Consider the following 18,171-nt stretch of genomic DNA (forward strand, 5'->3'; position numbering starts at 1 on the left):
AACAACTCGAAACCTTAGACATTAACGGTTTAAATGAAAATATAGACATATGGTGTTTATACTAAAGAACGTGTCTTTAAGATTTATTTTCTGTGTTTTGTCTTGCAAATTTATACTATATTTAGAAATTCAGTTTATAATTAAAAGGTGAGTATTGCACGTACATCTATTATAAAATCACACAGCATGACATGTTTGGGACATGTTACCCATCTGTAGACAGCCGATCACCACTGGCAGAGGCTTGCGTGGATCAGCTCGCCGCTGGAGATCACTCAGCAATGGCAGAGGCTCGTTGGATCAGCTCGCTGATGGAGATCACTCCTAGAGTCTGGCGATATCACCGTAGTCTCTGAGGAACTCCTTCGCTTCCTGACACGTGCGCAGTGGCGTCTGACGTCATCAGATGGCGTCCGGTAGTGTCTCAGTGTCTTTGGTTCATCGCGCTAGATGGCGCCACACCGGCGAAAAAGTCACAGAAGGACAACAGGTCCCAGGCAGGCAGTGTGATGAAAAATACCACAACGGGTATATAGAGCATAAGTAGGGAATGGGCGCATTCCTTCTGTGACTTTTTCGCTGGTGTGGCGCCATCTAGCGCGACGAACCAAAGACACTGAGACACTACCGGACGCCATCTGATGACGTCAGACGCCACTGCACACGTGTCAGGAAGCGAAGGAGTTCCTCAGAGACTACGGTGATATCGCCAGACTCTAGGAGTGATCTCCATCAGCGAGCTGATCCAACGAGCCTCTGCCATTGCTGAGTGATCTCCAGCGGCGAGCTGATCCACGCGAGCCTCTGCCACTGGTGATCGGCTGTCTACAGATGGGTAACATGTCCCAAACATGTCATGCTGTGTGATTTTATAATAGATGTACGTGCAATACTCACCTTTTAATTATAAACTGAATTTCTAAATATACTACACTATGAGGTTTTTCTTTGCGCTGTTCTCTTTCTTTTTTTCTGTATTAGCCTGGAGTGCTGAGCTCCCTATTTGAACAGCTGCATCAAACCTCATCTTTACAAGGTTGTATTCACATTTATTTTGTTTTTTGAATCACTTCACTTTTATTTTATTTAATTCATATATGAGCGCAGTTTTTTGTTACTTCAAATTTATACTATGTAAGATCTGGAATCGATTTATTCCAAATATTTGCTACAATCCCCTTGATAAATTACTAACTGATTGTCTGTTTTATTTCAGAGCCATATTTTTATATTTACCAATAATATTGACTATATTGGCAGTTTATATATATATATATATATATATATATATATATATATATATATATATATATATATATGTATTGTTTTTCCTTATATGTGTTACTTGTTGAAATAAAAGTGCATTTTGTTATGTATCCTGGCCACACCTGATGGGGTTAAAATTGATAAGCACAGAGGTTAACAATGACCTAATTATTCACACACGTGTGACATTGCTAAATTAAAATCTGATTGGTGCGGTGTGCTTTCTAGATTGACCTATCAGATGTGGTTATAGGGTATTTATATCCGTGAATGTATTAACTAAATAATCCCTGATGAAGTAGCTTACGCTACGAAACGCGTTGGATAGATTTTATAGCCCTTATGATATTCCTATTCATAATCTGCGTGCCTAAACTTTTTCTGCGATTTTTTGAAAATTTGTGATATTTTGGCAACATCTAAGTGACGTAATTCCTCACTTTATGGCCATCCTCACTTTGCGGCCGGTCGCGAATCACATACGGGACTCTTGACGAACCTGTCCGGCGGTGGTTCCAACAGCTCTGACTCCTGAGGGCGTCCCATCGGCTTTCAGCTGGACGGAGCGGCGGTTTCAACAGCCCTGACTTCTAGAGGCGTCTCACCTGGACCTTGGGAGACGAGTGGAGGGTTTTCCTCAAGTGTCGTGGCGGTGTGTTTCCAGGCAAAGATCTCCTAAAAGACAGCAAAGTGGATATCCTTCGATCCAGCGGTGGCTGTGTGACGTCGGGTAACCCATGTCATTGTACATGAAATGCTGAATATTCTTTGATCTGATGTATGCAGATATCTTACCCTAACAATATATATATATTTATTTTACATACTTCACTATGTGCGTCTGCGCTTTTGTCCTTTTTGTATTTCATGCTCTAGGGTTGTTCTCATCCCTAACATTATAGCTGCAGATGCCTATCTCCAATATAGAGGTTGTTTTTTCAACTATATTATCAGATAGGTGGTTAATGGGTTAAATTACATTAGAGGTATAGTATATAGTTGTGCACTTGTATTTTTTGTATTTTTGTGGCGAGGCAACTTGGAGAGGAAATCTTCATTCTAGAGCGGCAATAAGCCTCGATAAGCTGATAAGGACTACTAGAATTGAGCGAGTTTGAGAAGCTGGCGATAAGCGGCTTATCGCCACACGTTGGCTGTTTTTTTCCCCTCTGCAAAAAAAAAAGCGTAGATTTTTGTCTTATCAACAGTTTATTGGGGCTTACTGAATAGCAGTAGGTTTCTTTGGCTATAAGGGGCTCATTGCTGTTTATAGCATGAGGCCCTAAGTGTGAAAAATCCATGTTCTACTACAAGTTTCATGGAGGACTCAATATATTATTGAAATTCACAATAAGATAATAGACACAATTTTAATTGAAAGGCATTGTGAGATTAACCAGGAATTTATATTGGTTCTGCCAAAAAAAAAAAAAAGTTAAATTGTACAGTATGTTCCTGATCACCAGGATTCCGAAGCATTTTAAAGAAGTCCCTGGCTTTTTCCACTATTAATTTGTTTTTTTATTTCTTTTTCCTAAATCACATGCAATTAGTCTTAACAACAGGTGTTTAAACTAAATAGAAGTAAAAAAAATATTTAAAATCTCAGGTGTTTGCCCTCATTCTGTCTCAATCAGTTAAGTCTGTTTGACAATTTTATTTGCACTTTTGATGCATCTTGTGCAATTTTGACTATTTAATATGCAATTCCGCTGCTTCTCAAGTCTTTTCGGCCTATTGTATTTGAAACTGACAAATGCAATTTGAAGATAATTGAAGCAATAGCATAGTGAAAACATGTTTTAAAAACAAACATGTAACTTATTCTAGGGGAATTAAATTATGTATGGAGCTCAAGGCTTACACCTTTTTACCCTATGTTTCTACATCAACAGTATGTATCTAAACTTTCAGAGGAATCTACCTTTTGATATACAAAATCACTTTTGGCCCCATGGAGTTGACAGCCGAAACATTTGGCCAAATAATCTGAGTGGGAAATATCTTTAAAAAATCTGTATTAAATCCTCCATAACTATGTAATAGGTGTTCCCCCACCCTCTGGGAGATTTCACTGTTACCTGGTGTTGTGCTGCTCACCTGCTAGGCTTACAGGATACTGATTGTCCGCCGGTGTTAGTTGGGGACTAACAGGACAGGCTTTAGGGTTCTGCTCAATTCTTCACTTGGTGCAGCACCTCCATCTCCAGCAGGCCACAGCAGAACTACTGCTGCGGCCGAGTTTATTTGAGCATTTGCCCAGTCTCGGCCGCAGCAGTAACCAGGCGCGCGCCGGGATGTGCCTGGCGCGCGCCGAAGCCGCGGAGGAGCGCCCTCCGATCGGGGCTTTCTCCCTCCACTCGCCGGGTCTGCCGGGTCCCCCGGAACCCCCTGCCGCCGTCCCCCACATCGCGGGACACCAGGGCTCCCTCGGGGAGCCCTGGACGCGCGTGCAGGGGGCGCAGGCACCCGATGACGCGTGACCGCGCGTCGATGATGCGCGGCACGCCGAGGGAGTGCGGCTAGCATGCCGGGGCATCCCCAGGCTTCCGGAGCTAGCCGCACTCAAATAAAATGTGCCGCCTCTGTAGGTGCAGTCCCTGCAGGAAAACGCTCTTGTACTCCCCCTGATTAACTGCAGTCTCAGGCAGGAGTATAAAACAGGAACAGTTCTTTATTCTTCAATAGCACAGCAGTAAAGCATACCAACATGTACACTACTTTCTCTCTCTCTGGTTCCCCTGGAATCAACCCAAGGAGCTTGAGGCCTCAAAGGTCTATGCTTAGCTCCCATATCCTCTGGGGGAATATGGGGTAGCTGTTCCCATACCCCTGAGGAAGGGGATCGAACCAGCACTGCACTAAATTTGAATCTGCAGCCCCTTATGTACCTAGGGGAGAGTCCTAGTCTGAGCCCCTGATAGGGCAGCACTCAAGCCTTAGGCCCACCCCCCTGTCACTCAAGGGAGTTGTTTACTGCTGCAGCAGCAAGGGCATAGATTTAACCCTAACACTGCCTGCGCTGGTACCAGGGCTTATGGTTAGGTAGGGCAGAATAGTAGCCAAGAGGATACATGGCTAAAGCTACATACTGTATGATGGGGAATGGGAATATTGTTGTAATTGTCAGACACTAAATGGCATTTGGAATACATACTTAATAAGCAGTGCTAAGCCTAAGGCAGCATATTGCCCTTTTACCATTGAGTGCTGCTATGTGATTGCAGAATGTATGTCCTCGGGCCAGGTATTTGAAAGCTGCTTGATTATTGTAAAAACAATTACGATACAATTAGAGATCTAAATCATCATACATTCAAATTAGGTTTTGGTTTAAAAGGTTTGGTTTATCTACCTCAATAATCTCTAAATTAGTGTGTTTAATTCCTCAGGTATAGTATGTATAGCCCCGGTCCCCTATGGCTACCAGAGACCCCCTCCTTTGCCTCAGCGCGGTCGCGGGTGCCGCCGGACCCAGCGACGGACCCGCCGGCTGTTTACAAAGGTGGGGGCCAGAGCAGGGAGCATTTTGAGTCTCGGGAGGCTCGGCGGCGCACTCGGCTAGCGGGGGCCGCCATGATGGTTTGTACGCGCGGGCACAGTAATCGCGCATGAGAACAAACAAACAATTTTAAACCCTCAAAAAGCGCTAACCTACAATACGTGACTTAATTATTAATTACCAAAAAATAAGTGATAAATAATATAGTGAAAAAAGCAGCCTAGGGGAACAACAAATAACAGATCATTCCTAATCTGATACACCAAATACACACACAAATAAGTTTTCCCCGGCGCTGATAAAAGTCCAAGATACCGTGATCAAACAAAGATAGTCTCTGATACAAGGCTCCTTCTGGATGGGTTGATGAACTAGTTGATTAAAGTTCCAGATGGGTGGGTGTCCTTAATACGGTGTCTCCACTGCTTCTGTAATAACAGAAAAAAAGGCACACCAATTGCGCAGTATACCACAGCAACAGACCCCTAACTGAAACTTGCAGAATCCTACTCACAGAATGAATAAAGAACACATTCAGGGGAGAGAATCTGTAAACACGTCCCGTTCCTGCACAGCTCCCCACGGACCCCACGTGGTCTGGCTAAAGGATTTCCCTCAAGTAGGCGATGTTGATCGGAGATGTCCTCGATACAGCATACACCGACAGTGGAACAGGGAATAGGACAATACTAGTGTACTACGTAATAAAAATTTTATTAACACACTTAAAACAATAAAAATCACACTCACATTGTGCGGAGGTGAGTCAGACAACTCACGGATGCCGTCCGCAACCTGAAAATTCCCCGATCTGCAGCAGAGAGACTCACTGCACGCAACACTCGAAACCGGCAAACGGGTGACGTCAGCAGTGCAATAAGTCCTCCCTGCGTCTGGAACTAAGGAAGCCGGATCGGGTCAAAAATACCAAGCTCCTCCTCCCTACGCGTTTCGTGATGCTAGGTCACTTCCTCAGGGGATAATGGAGCCTGGCTAGTGGTACATTTAAATACATGCCCCAATTAAGAGACCTTCCTACAAATGGGGAGGTACTACGAATGAAATACACCCTATATCATACACAGTATGCAGCAATTACACATCAGAATGCTGGTGGGGTCAATTGGTGCGGGAGTTGCGGCGGCCATTCAAAAGTCGCGCATGCGCAGTGCAATTGCGTACGCGGCCCCAATGTTACAGCAGCATCCACGGGACTACAACTCCCATAAGGCCTAAGGAGGAAAGCCCCAGGTGACCCAGAACAGCCAATAGGGCTCAAGGATTCTCGGCAGTTGCTTTTAGATACAGTTGGCAGTTGGCAGTTAGAGTTGGAGCAGGGAGCTAGTGAGTGAGGGTGCAGGGGAGCAGTAGCCCCTTGCACTAGGCCAGATAACCCCCAAAGGCCCCAGATAACGTTTACCCTTGCCCCAGTTTGTTGGTTGCTTCAGGGACAGGCCTTAGAGAAGGAGATCTGCCCCTTTAGCTATTTGGTTAAGTAAAGATACAAAGTGTGGCGCGCAGCCTGATTTCTGGGTCTGGGCTCAGACCCTTCTATATATACAGACTATCTTACCAGAGACTAATATATATATATATATAGACTATCTTCACGGAGGCCACGCTAAGCAGCGACTGCGGCCTGCCGGCTGCAGACGGATCCCCTTCAAGGTACAGACGTTGTTGATATTATCCACGCCGGAATTCACCCCACACGTAGGAGGACATCACGTCGAATCCAGCGAATCCAAACCCAGTTGAATAGCAGCACCCGTGGCCTGGAGCCCCGGGCAGGTACCTTTAGTAGTGCACTAACACTTAAAGGGATAGCGCTATCTCCAACACATTGAGTGGGTGTGGACATAAAGGGACATCAGGGGATTGGTGCCCAGCACCCAAGGTACTTTGGAGGAGGGAATATTTATGGTAATGTGTGAACCCAGTGCACTTCTATGTGTATGACTATATGCATTATTCTGTGTGGTACAGGTACCGAAGTTATTAGTATTAGCAATAGTAAACAGTTATTAGCATACACTGTGTGCGTGTTTTATTATTGTGGTTCCTGTAAGAGGACCATCCCACTAAGGTGGGAGCCTTTACAGGTGGAGGCGCTGTGTTCAACGAATGATCATGTAACCCCAAGCTCTCAGTGGCGGAGGTGCAGGCCTTCTGTGAGTCTATCAGGTAACGCACCACACCCGGTAACACAATTGTATTTCCCCACTTGGTCCCCATCTGCGATAGGGGGGGGCAAAAGGTGTTACATATGTTTTACGTTTATAATGTTAAAGCTGCAGACCAAGCAATATCCTACGTGTGTTTTTTTTTTCTTCAAATAAATCAGTTCTGTACTATGAGAAAATACTTGTAGCATTTATTTTTAAATAACTCTGAATTACATTTTTAATGTACTGTATTATAATGTAACAAGCCTTTTTGTTTCTATAGCAACAACTGACTGCAGAATACTCCTCTGCAATCATTTAGTGAACCCGCGAGCTGAATGTTCGCCGATAAATCACAGGAGAACGGATCGATTTGCAACTTAGATAATTACTTATCGTATCGTAATTACGTATTGATGCACATATTAAAGGGGAAAAAAATAGCAGCTTGCTTTAAAGCCCATTGTGAAAATCAAGCAATCATAATTTCCGATGGACAATATAACTCATAATGTATGTACAAATGATTTAGATTAAGTAAACTGGTAATTCATATGGAATGTATATTTCCACTTAATATATAAAGCTTTCAATTTTCATATAACAAACATAAGTTTGTTTGGATAAAAAATGAAATGTAAGTTTTAAGCTCTTATGCTTGCTTCAGTTGCAGCATAATTTTCTCATCATAGGTCAGTTGAGACTCACACTGAAAAACTGATCTAAATGCTGCACATATTTCAACTTCTAAGTATACCATAATGGCAATGAATCCCCTTATGTAAAATCAATAAATGAAAAATATTAAACTTTTATACGTACAATGCCAGTAAATTAAACAGAAAAAGTACATTATTTCAAGAGTAATTGATGAGTTTATTTTACTACACTTTAGTTGTAGAATTGTTTATATCATATATTTTTATATTTATTGTAAGATATATAGATATTTGTGTCTATTAACATGGACAATACACAGAAAAAAGGATCCGGGGCCCATCTACTCCAAAAAATGTAAGTACTCACCAGCAGAGAAGTTAAAAATGTTATACTTTATTAAACTACATAAAATCAAAAAACGAACAGCACAAACACTCTCCCACGCGTTTCACGTTGAAAAAGCGCCATAGTGGGCGTGAAACGCGTGGGAGAGTGTTTGTGCTGTTCGTTTTTTGATTTTATGTAGTTTAATAAAGTATAACATTTTTAACTTCTCTGCTGGTGAGTACTTACATTTTTTGGAGTAGATGGGCCCCGGATCCTTTTTTCTGTGTATCGTTTCGTGTGAGGATCAGTGTCCACCACCGGATGCGGAAGCAGCTGCAGTTCTCACAGAGGGAGACGCTCTCAACTGTTCAGCGTCAAGACTGGAGCCAGACCGGGAGAGAAGCGGAGCGGTGATTTTAGTGAGTCGCGTGGACTCCACACCGGGCCAGGTCGGGCCAGGGCTTGGGACTGAGTGAGTACTTTTTGTCCTAATTACTTTTAGCCCTCTCCTTCATTACCCGTGAACTGGGCTATTATCACCAGCCGTTCATCCCATTTACCGGTGTTAGCTCCTATAATCTGCCCTGCTTGGCACTTATTACTTTGACACACTGGCTCTTGGAGCTATTACACGGTTGTTGTTGTTTGTATTAACATGGACAGACCATTCCACAGACCTTGGTTAGAAATCTATCTATCTATCTATCTATCTATCTATCTATCTATCTATCTATCTATCTATCTATCTGTCTGTCTGTCTGTCTGTCTGTCTGTCTGTCTGTCTGTCTGTCTGTCTGTCTGTCTGTCTGTCTGTCTGTCTGTCTGTCTGTCTGTCTGTTTGTCTGTCTGTCTGTCTGTCTGTCTGTCTGTCTGTCTCTATCTGTCTCTATCGCTATCTCTATAGAGATATAGAGACATATATATATATTAATTATACAATTGACAAAACATATATGGTAATAAGAATAAAGTTTAAATACTTCAATAATAATAATAATATTTACTTGGTTATTTAGTTAAACCTTATGGCCAAAGCGTCGTAAGCCTGCATACCAAACGTCAAGGTATAACAAAAAATGCAGGTCCTACACTACACTGTGAACCCTTCCCTTTACCTATGTATGAGGGGAAAGAACCATAGTAAGTCCTGTTCTTGCAGCAAAGTGAAAAGACCTCCCAAGTTAAAAAGGGGAGGTGGAGTGAGCTCTGAGGGGAAGGTGCCACCTACCTCCATTACAACTGTTAGCAGTCAGAAATTGCTTAACACACATTCCCAGCTAGCTCAAACTCCTACATCCACCACATCATGAGTATATATATATGTCAAAAAAGAGTGCTACTGAGCGTGGCAAATGTATACAACAAAAGACAGGGGTGCCCAAAGAACCATAGTAGGTCCTGTTCATATATATAATGAATAGACAATACTGTTCTGTGGCTAACGAAATGCTTTTATTTGTGCCAGCTTTCGAGATACACTGATATCTTCTTCAGGCATTGTTACAATGAATAAAGCAAGCAAGGGTTTTACTTAAAAACAGTGTCTCTTGGAATGTTATCTGTGCTTATCCCTCCCCCGTGTGTAGATGTGATTTACGACTAGGTGTTAAATAGTCCCTGAATGTTAGTGATGTCAGAGTGTGTGTGTGTGTGTGTGTGTGTGTGTATGTTAATGTAAATGAATGAAGTGCACACAATGTATACAGCACTTTACAAAATGTGTGTGGAGTGGGAGTGTATACCAATGGTATGGGTAGGTGTGGAAATGTGAGAGAGTGTTGCATTACTAAAAGTTTGTGCAGATACTATGTGGTCCCTATTGGTATATAGGGATGGAATTACATAGAGTATATATATGTGTAAGAGATAGCTGTGTGTGCATACATATAGCGCAGTATGTATAGACATGGCCTTTAGCACTCATGGGAAGAGAGTTCACTTGTGTCAGTAATGACTCATAAAACTTCGGTCTTGGTTTAGGCCACCGCTAAGTGTCCCGAACAGTTGCATAAATTTGTATTCATGCAACTGTCTCTCTTTTGGTGTTCTAAGATTACCTTTGATTATGGCCACCTTCAGATCGTTCATATTATGACCAGAGTCAGAAAAATGTTTGCTGACAGGACTGTCTCTTGTTCTGCCACAGAACGGTATCGGCTATTTATTTTTGATTATTTAGCTCGGCTAACACGCTACAGATACCTCTACATCTACATCTACATATATATATATATATATATGGAAGAAAAGAGAAAAAAACAGGCGCACACCTAGTGCATTAAAGTATAACAATAGATTTATGGAACATTAAAAACAGAATAAATGCCCACTCACAAGTGTAATGGTATTAAAATGCAGTTATGAGATAGGCCCTCATAAGCCAGTGGTAGCGTCCGGGCCAGCAATGGTGTCCTCTCATGCGCGGTCTCCTTCTACCGGCTCAGGCTCAGCCAAACTGAACAGTGGACACATCTCTGGTTCCCTTGGTGGTGCAGCAGCCAGAAGCAGGCAAGCGAGGGCTCGGTTTCCTGGAGGGACTTCGGTTTTGCGGGACACCAGACCGGGTGAACGTCACTTCCGGTAGAAGGAGACCGCGCATGAGAGGACACCATTGCTGGCCCGGACGCTACCACTGGCTTATGAGGGCCTATCTCATAACTGCATTTTAATACCGTTACACTTGTGAGTGGGCATTTGTCTGTTTTTAATGTTCCATAAATCTATTGTTATACTTTAATGCACTAGGTGTGCGCCTGTTTTTTTCTCTTTTCTTCCATAGGTATCCATAGGGAGTTGAGATCCCTTGCAAACGGGCTGCCTATACCTGGATGCATTTATCTGGAACAGGACTCTGTGACTTTTAAGGTTTCAAAGGTTTTTTGGGATTTTTTTCCATTTGGAATATATTTTTTATATATTTTTATATTTTTTATATTTTATATATATTTTTAATATTTTTGTTATGTATACCCAATAATGTATATTATTGTATTTACATGTTTTATCTTATAGTTACATAGGGTCTTTTTTATATTTTCCTACCTTAGCTACCCCATAGGTTGTATTAACACAGTAGGCTACATACTCACGGTTAGGCAGGTTATTTCATTAGGCGCTCCTTTATTATTTTTGTTTTGTTCTGATATATATATATATATATATATATATATATATATATATAGATATACTAGCTGAGAGACCCGGCGTTGCCCGTGAGTTAAATTTCCCGCTAGGAAAGGGGGGGGGGGAGGGGGGAAAAGGGGGGGGGAAAGGGGGGTGGAGAGGGGGGGGAAAGGGGGGGGAAAGGGGGGGTGAGGGGGGGAAAAGGGGGGGGGGAAAGGGGGGGAGAGGGGGGGAAAAAGGGGGGGAGAGGGGGGAAAAAGGGGGGGAGAGGGGGGAAAAAGGGGGGGAGAGGGGGGAAAAAGGGGGAGGGGGAGGGGGGGGGGACAGTGGACAGGAGGAGGGGGGGGGACAGTGGACAGGAGGGGGGGACAGTGGATGGGGGGGGGACAGTGGACGGGGGGGGACAGTGGACGGGGGAACAGTGAATGGGACGGGACAGTGGACAGTGGGGGGGCAGTGGACAGGAGGGTGACGGGACAGTGGACAGGAGGGTGACGGGACAGTGGACAGGAGGGGGACGGGACAGTGGACAGGAAGGGGATGGGACAGTGGACAGGAGGGGAACAGGACAGTGGACAGGAGGGGGACGGGACAGTGGACAGGAGGGGGAAGGGACAGTGAACAGGAGGGGGGGTGACAGTGGACAGGAGGGGGGGTGACAGTGGACAGGAGGGGGGTGACAGTGGACAGGAGGCGGGGGTGACAGTGGACAGGAGGGGGGGTGACAGTGGACAGGAGGGGGGGTGACAGTGGACAGGAGGGGGGGTGACAGTGGACAGGAGGGTGGGTGACAGTGGACAGGAGGGCGAGTGACAGTGGACAGGAGGGGGGGTGACAGTGGATAGGAGGGGGGGTGACAGTGGACAGGAGGGGGGGTGACAGTGGACAGGAGGGGGTGACAGTGGACAGGAGGGGGGGACAGTGGACAGGAGGGGGGGCAGTGGATAGGAGGGGGGTGGGTTGCTTAAAATTTGCAGGTCCCTCCTCTCCACTCCGCCTGTATGTTTCTTTGCTCCCCCCTCTCTCTCCGCTCCGGCCCCCCCCATGCGTAGCTCCGGTCCCCACCTACAGTGTCTGATATACACACAGTGACATACACACACACAGTGTCCCACAAACACACAGTGTCCCACACACACAGTGTCACACACACACACACACACACACACACACACACACACAGTGACACACACACACACACACACACACACACACACACACACACACACACACACACACACACACACACACACACACACAGTGTCCCCCACACACAGTCTCACACACACAGTGTCGCACACACACACACACACAGTGACACACAGTGACACACAGTGACACACACACACACACACACGTCACCTCTCCTTCCAGCCGCCGCCATCTTAGTTACTCCGCGAGGGAGGGAGGGGGTCCTTCCGGGCGCCGCCATCTTAGGTGCCGCATGGCAGCTAAAGGCTGCCTGCCAACCTGCCTGTCCGGCCGTCTGGGAGGGGGGGAGGTGAGTGGAGCACACCGGGGAGGGGGGGAGGTGAGTGGAGCACACCAGGGAGGGGGGAGGTAAGTGGAGCACGGGGAGGTGAGTGGAGCACACCGGGGAGGGGGGAGGTGAGTGGAGCACACCGGGGAGGGGGGGAGGTGAGTGGAGCACACCGGGGAGGGGGGAGGTGAGTGGAGCACACCGGGGAGGGGGGAGGTGAGTGAAGCACACCGGGGAGGGGGGAGGTGAGTGGAGCACACCAGGGAGGGGGGAGGTGAGTGGAGCACACCGGAGAGGGGGGGGGGGTGAGTGGAGCACACAGGGGAGGTGAGTGGAGCACGGGGGAGGTGAGTGGAGCACACCGGGGAGGGGGGAGGTGAGTGGAGCACACAGGGAGGGGGGGAGGTGAGTGGAGCACACCGGGGAGGGGGGGAGGTGAGTGGAGAGCACAGGGGAGGTGAGTGGAGCATGGGGGAGGTGAGTGGAGCACACCGGGGAAGGGGGGAGGTGAGTGGAGCACACCGGGGAGGGGGGGAGGTGAGTGGAGCACACCGGGCAGGGGGTAGGTGAGTGGAGCACACCAGGGAGGGGGGAGGTGAGTGAAGCACACCGGGGAGGGGGGGAGGTGAGTGGAGCACACCGGGGAGGGGGGGAGGTTAGTGGAGTGCACGGGGGAGGTGAGTGGAGCACGGGGGAGGTGAGTGGAGCACACCGGGGAGGGGGGGAGGTGAGTGGAGCACACCGGGGAGGGGGGGAGGTGAGTGGAGCACGGGGGAGGTGTGTGGAGCACACCGGGGAGGGGGGGAGGTGAGTGGAGCACACCGGGGAGGGGGGAGGTGAGTGGAGCACACCGGGGAGGGGGTGAGTGGAGCACACCGGGTAGGGGGGGAGGTGAGTGGAGGGAGGTGAGTGGAGTGCCGGTGGGGTGAGGGAGGTGAGTGTGATGGGGGGGAGAGGACAGAGAGGTGAAGGCTGCAGGTGAGGTGTGTTGGGGCCGGAGGGTAAGGGAGCGGGAGATGAGCCTCCGGGACCGGCGGGTAAGAGAGCGGGAGGTGTGTGTGTGTGTCGTCACTCCACCTCAGGCCAATGAGAGGTGTGCGGGGGCAGGTGGGCCAAGGGACCAATGAGATTTCCCCTAGGGACACAGGAAGATGCAGACAGGCATACAGTGCTTTCACTAATATATAATATAAGATATAGTGCAAAATAACTGAGTACTAGGTGATACCTTTTTTATTTGGACTAACAATTTATGTCATAGGACAAGCTTTTGATAGTTCTCCTCTCTTCATCAGGTCAGCAATACTGGTTTACAAAGGAATCCTTGGCTAAAACAGAGGTTAGGAAAGCAGAAGAAAACAGAGATGTAGATAAGGTGGGGTGAGAAAAGGATGTCTGAAGACATTGGAAGGGTAATAAGTTCCACCTCTTGTTACAGGATGGGGGGTCCCTTAGGCATCACTACCCCTAGCATAATGTCGTGTACCATCTTACAGGGGTCTCAGCTGTGTCCTCTGGGGAAAACTGATCCTCTTCCCACCAGAAGGAACCTAGTCCTGTTCATAGTGATGCAAAGAAGTCTCTTTGCTAAAGTGTGGGTGACCACTCGAAACGCGTAAGAGTGCTCTCTTACTGTTTTTAATGTGCCAACAATACATTTTGCACTTAGTAATTTTTGCAGTGCTGGTTCATACATTTTCTTCCAAGGCAGGTGCACCGCCTCTCACGACTTCTTTGCATGCTGAATCCCTCTGGTAGGAGAACGCCGACAGCGCCCGGATCTCCACATGGTCACCATTGAGTAACTTTATCACAATATGTTACTTATTTATCTGTGACTTTAACTGCAATCAAGCTTCAAGTTTGCTACTGACACCCATTCAAGACATACCTAACTACAAGGCTATTGGGGGTTTGCAGATAGTGGCTTTCGAGTGACCTATGCAGTGGTTCACATACCTATCACAGTCGTTGTGGGATATGGATTTCTGGGCTAATTAAGCTGTTTTGTTTGGAAGGAAACGAAGGTTTAAGTGATACGTATTGCACATTCACTACATGGACATTTTCCTGGCGAGCATTGCTAGGGATTTATTCCTCTATCCTTTTGTGGTTCATATTGATGGCGTATTCCTGAAACATAGATTCTCACCACTTAAGGGGTTCCCCGGACAGATGCTCTAGATTTGGGCTACTGGACCTAGTGTCCATATGTGAAGACACCCCAGAAGTAGCTGACTGTTGCCATAAAGAAGACTCTCTAAAAGACCTGAATGACCCATGGGCCTTAACCACATGTATGCGTCAAAACACAGGAATTTCTACCTCTGACTCATCAGACCAACTATCCATCCCTCCAAAATCCCAGTCCCTTAAATCAGTTGAAAAATCAGGGGACAGATCATCACTGGGAAACTGGTATAATACAAAGATGGGTTCAGCAGGGGCAGAGCTAGCACCAGCAGATGAAACAAGATCCTGGATACTGCCCTGCAAAGGGATGGCCTTGGATGTACAGGCTGGTGATTGAGGCCTTGAAGTGTCCCGGACAAGTTCTTCTGGGGTGGGCTTACAAGGTGGTAGTATCAGGCGGACGTAGTGGCCTTGGAGGAGACATGGCAGTTGGTGCCGGTGAATAGGGTCTAACATTGTCCATGACCAGTCCTTTGTGTGCAATCTTACCACAGCCCTTAGGGAGGGGTAGTGTGGTGGTATCAGTGGTCCGGTGACACCTTCCTTGTGATCGGGGCCTGGGTAGGGGCTGTCCCACACTTACCATAACAGATCCCAGTGGAGGTTTCACAACTTTAGCAGCCGCCACGTTGCTTACGCGTCAAATGAGAATTTTAATCCTAATAGAGGTATATTAGTATTTTATCTGGTAGGGTTAGGACTTGCGAACAGGTGTCTGCCTTGACGTGGCTCGCAAGCTTACAACGCTTTGGCCAAAGGGTTAAACTAAATGACCCTTTTTCAAGAGAATATATATAAGTATTTTACTGTGTATTTCTGTCATGTTTGATGTAGCATTGGGCTTCCCTGTCGTCTGTTGTATACTAGACAGGTTATCAATTGTAATAGAAATATTAGTATTTATTCTATACCTGTGTACACTTATATCTACACCCACCTTACTCCCCTCTCCGATTCTGAGCTTACCTGCAGGGTTCACTTTATGAACTATATATGATACTAATATAGCATTTAATCTCCTGTTATCACCCACACCTTGTGTTTTAATGGGTTTTATGCGTATTGATTATGCGTCATTATGTTACATTAATTAGAATAAATTCTTTATTGTTTTGCCTATTAGGCTTTTATTGGTAATTGTTCATCCATAGAACCTGGTGTGATTACATTTGATTTCCCCTACAGCTTGTTTGCACACATATCAGGGAGCATTATACCCCTATTAACACTTTATTAGCCTGTCTGTGCAGTGTTAAAAGGGATCTGTGGGAGACTGTTCTTGTCTTCTTGTTTACTCGCTAAGCCAGTACCATCCCTTTGCACCGGCTACTATCTTTGAATTGCTATATGGTGAGCGGTCCACTATCAGTTGTTTTTATATAACGCTTTTAGACATCTGGATAGGCTGTGCCAAGAAGTATGCGGGCCCGGTCGTAAGCTGGCGTAGTTACTACAGTCGGAAAGGCCACAGGGGCCACACTGGCTGATGTGAAGGCTTGGTCAGTTGGCTAGAAAGCGGCATTTATTGGCACAGGGCTGGCAGGCCACATGAATAAGGCATCACCTCCAGGGAGCCTGCAGTTTAGGCATACACAGCGCAGGTGTTGCTGACCCTGAATAGTGACTACTAGATAGCCACCTGGTAAGTAGTAATTGGCAAGCTCTAGATCAGGCATTCTTTTGCTGGTCTTTAGATGAGCTAGTATAGACAGAGGTTATGCAGCTCTGATCACTAGCTCAGCTCCATGGAACTGAATTAGGCAGGGTGTAGTCGATTCCTCCAAGCGTTGAAACAGCATCCGATTGGATCCTGGGTGTTGCCCCCTCCCCTAGGTGTAATAGGGGCATAGAAGAACAAGGTGTGACCTGGCTACAGCTGGGCCAGTCACAGCGATTGGCAGGGCATTAGTTTGGCTTCGAATAGCTTGCACTACATTTGCAGAAAAGCTTGCATCTTGCTTTGCAAGCCATGCGGTACCGTATTTCTGGCGGGAATGCCATTTTGAGAGTACAGCCCATTGGTTGTCGCGCGTCACCTGGCCGCTTCTCCCTAAGCATCATGGGAGTTGTAGTCCCTCTGCTGCTGAATTAACATTGGGGCAGCATGCGCATAGGACACTGCGCATGCACGACTCTTAATGACCGCCGCGGGGGTGCCCTGCGCATGCGCAACCTCTCAGGCCCCTGTCTGTTATCCTCTGCTTCTGCACATGCTCGCGCACACAATATGGCGGCGCCCTGCAGCGACTCCGTTACTCTGCCAGCTACATTCCCCCATAATAGTGAGTAAGGAGGGGGAAAATGGGAGAGCGGGGGGACCGGAGGGGACTGGCTACATCCTCCCCCTGGTGAAAACCTCAATGACCCCGCTTGACACAACATTTGCACACACAACATTATATAATGAAAATGCAGTTTCTGTGTATAACTTAACGATTAACTCTAAACGAGATTATACATTTCTACAAACATATTTATCACTGAGGCTAGCTTAGCTTTTGCTGGCTGCTGAGACTCATAGTGAGGTGCCTCTAATAAATCATAAGCCACTCTAGTGGGTGGGCGTCTCACTCGCTGGCTTCTGCGAGTCTCAGTCTCCATCTCTTCATCTTGGGAGAGACCATCATAGGCTTGAGGCCTGGACTCTCGGGCAGAGGGTGAACCAGTTTGGGCAAAGTCTCTAGGTAACTGAACATTGTCTCTGTGTGGCACAAAACTCGGGCTATTAGTATTTAGTTGTTGACGTGGTGATTCGCCTGTTGATGGTACTTGAGGTGCAGGCCCATTACCCATTGCTCCTTTGGGAGGTGCCCACCAATCACTGTTGGAAGTTCCTTCCAGAGGGTCTTGAATCGTCTCAGCTGTTGAAACGGAATTCTCTGTAGACTCTTCATGCTCACTACCGGTTACTACAGTTTCTGGTTCTGGATCAATTTCTCCCAGTTGTGGGATAGGCAACAAGTTGTTTCGGTGCCAGACCTTTGCCCTGCCATTCATATCGCGTATGCGATAGACAGGGGGGCCCGGCATTTGGGACCCTACTTGGAAGGGTCCCTCTCTCCAGCGATCAGCCAGCTTGTGCTTGCCGGGAATCCCCAAGTTGCGTAGGAGAACTGCGTCTCTGGGTCAAAGCTCCCGGTAGCGTACTTTGTGGTCATATCTCCTTTTGTTATTGGCATTTAGTTTAGCTGTGGCTCTTTCTGCTAGCTAATAGGAATGGTGTAGACTATCTTGGAGTCTTCTGACATATCGATAATGAGCCATATTGGGTACCCCATCGGTAGATACACGCAGGCAGATGTCGACCGGCAATCTGGCTTCTCTCCCAAACATCATGAAATACGGCGTGTACCCTGTGGACTCGTGCCGAGTGCAATTGTATGCATGCACCAAGGCCTCCACATGTTTGCTCCATTCTCCTTTTTGGGAATCTTTTAAAGTGCCTAGCATATCTA

Source organism: Ascaphus truei, chromosome 1, assembly GCF_040206685.1.
Source record: "Ascaphus truei isolate aAscTru1 chromosome 1, aAscTru1.hap1, whole genome shotgun sequence".
Lineage (NCBI taxonomy): Eukaryota > Metazoa > Chordata > Amphibia > Anura > Ascaphidae > Ascaphus > Ascaphus truei.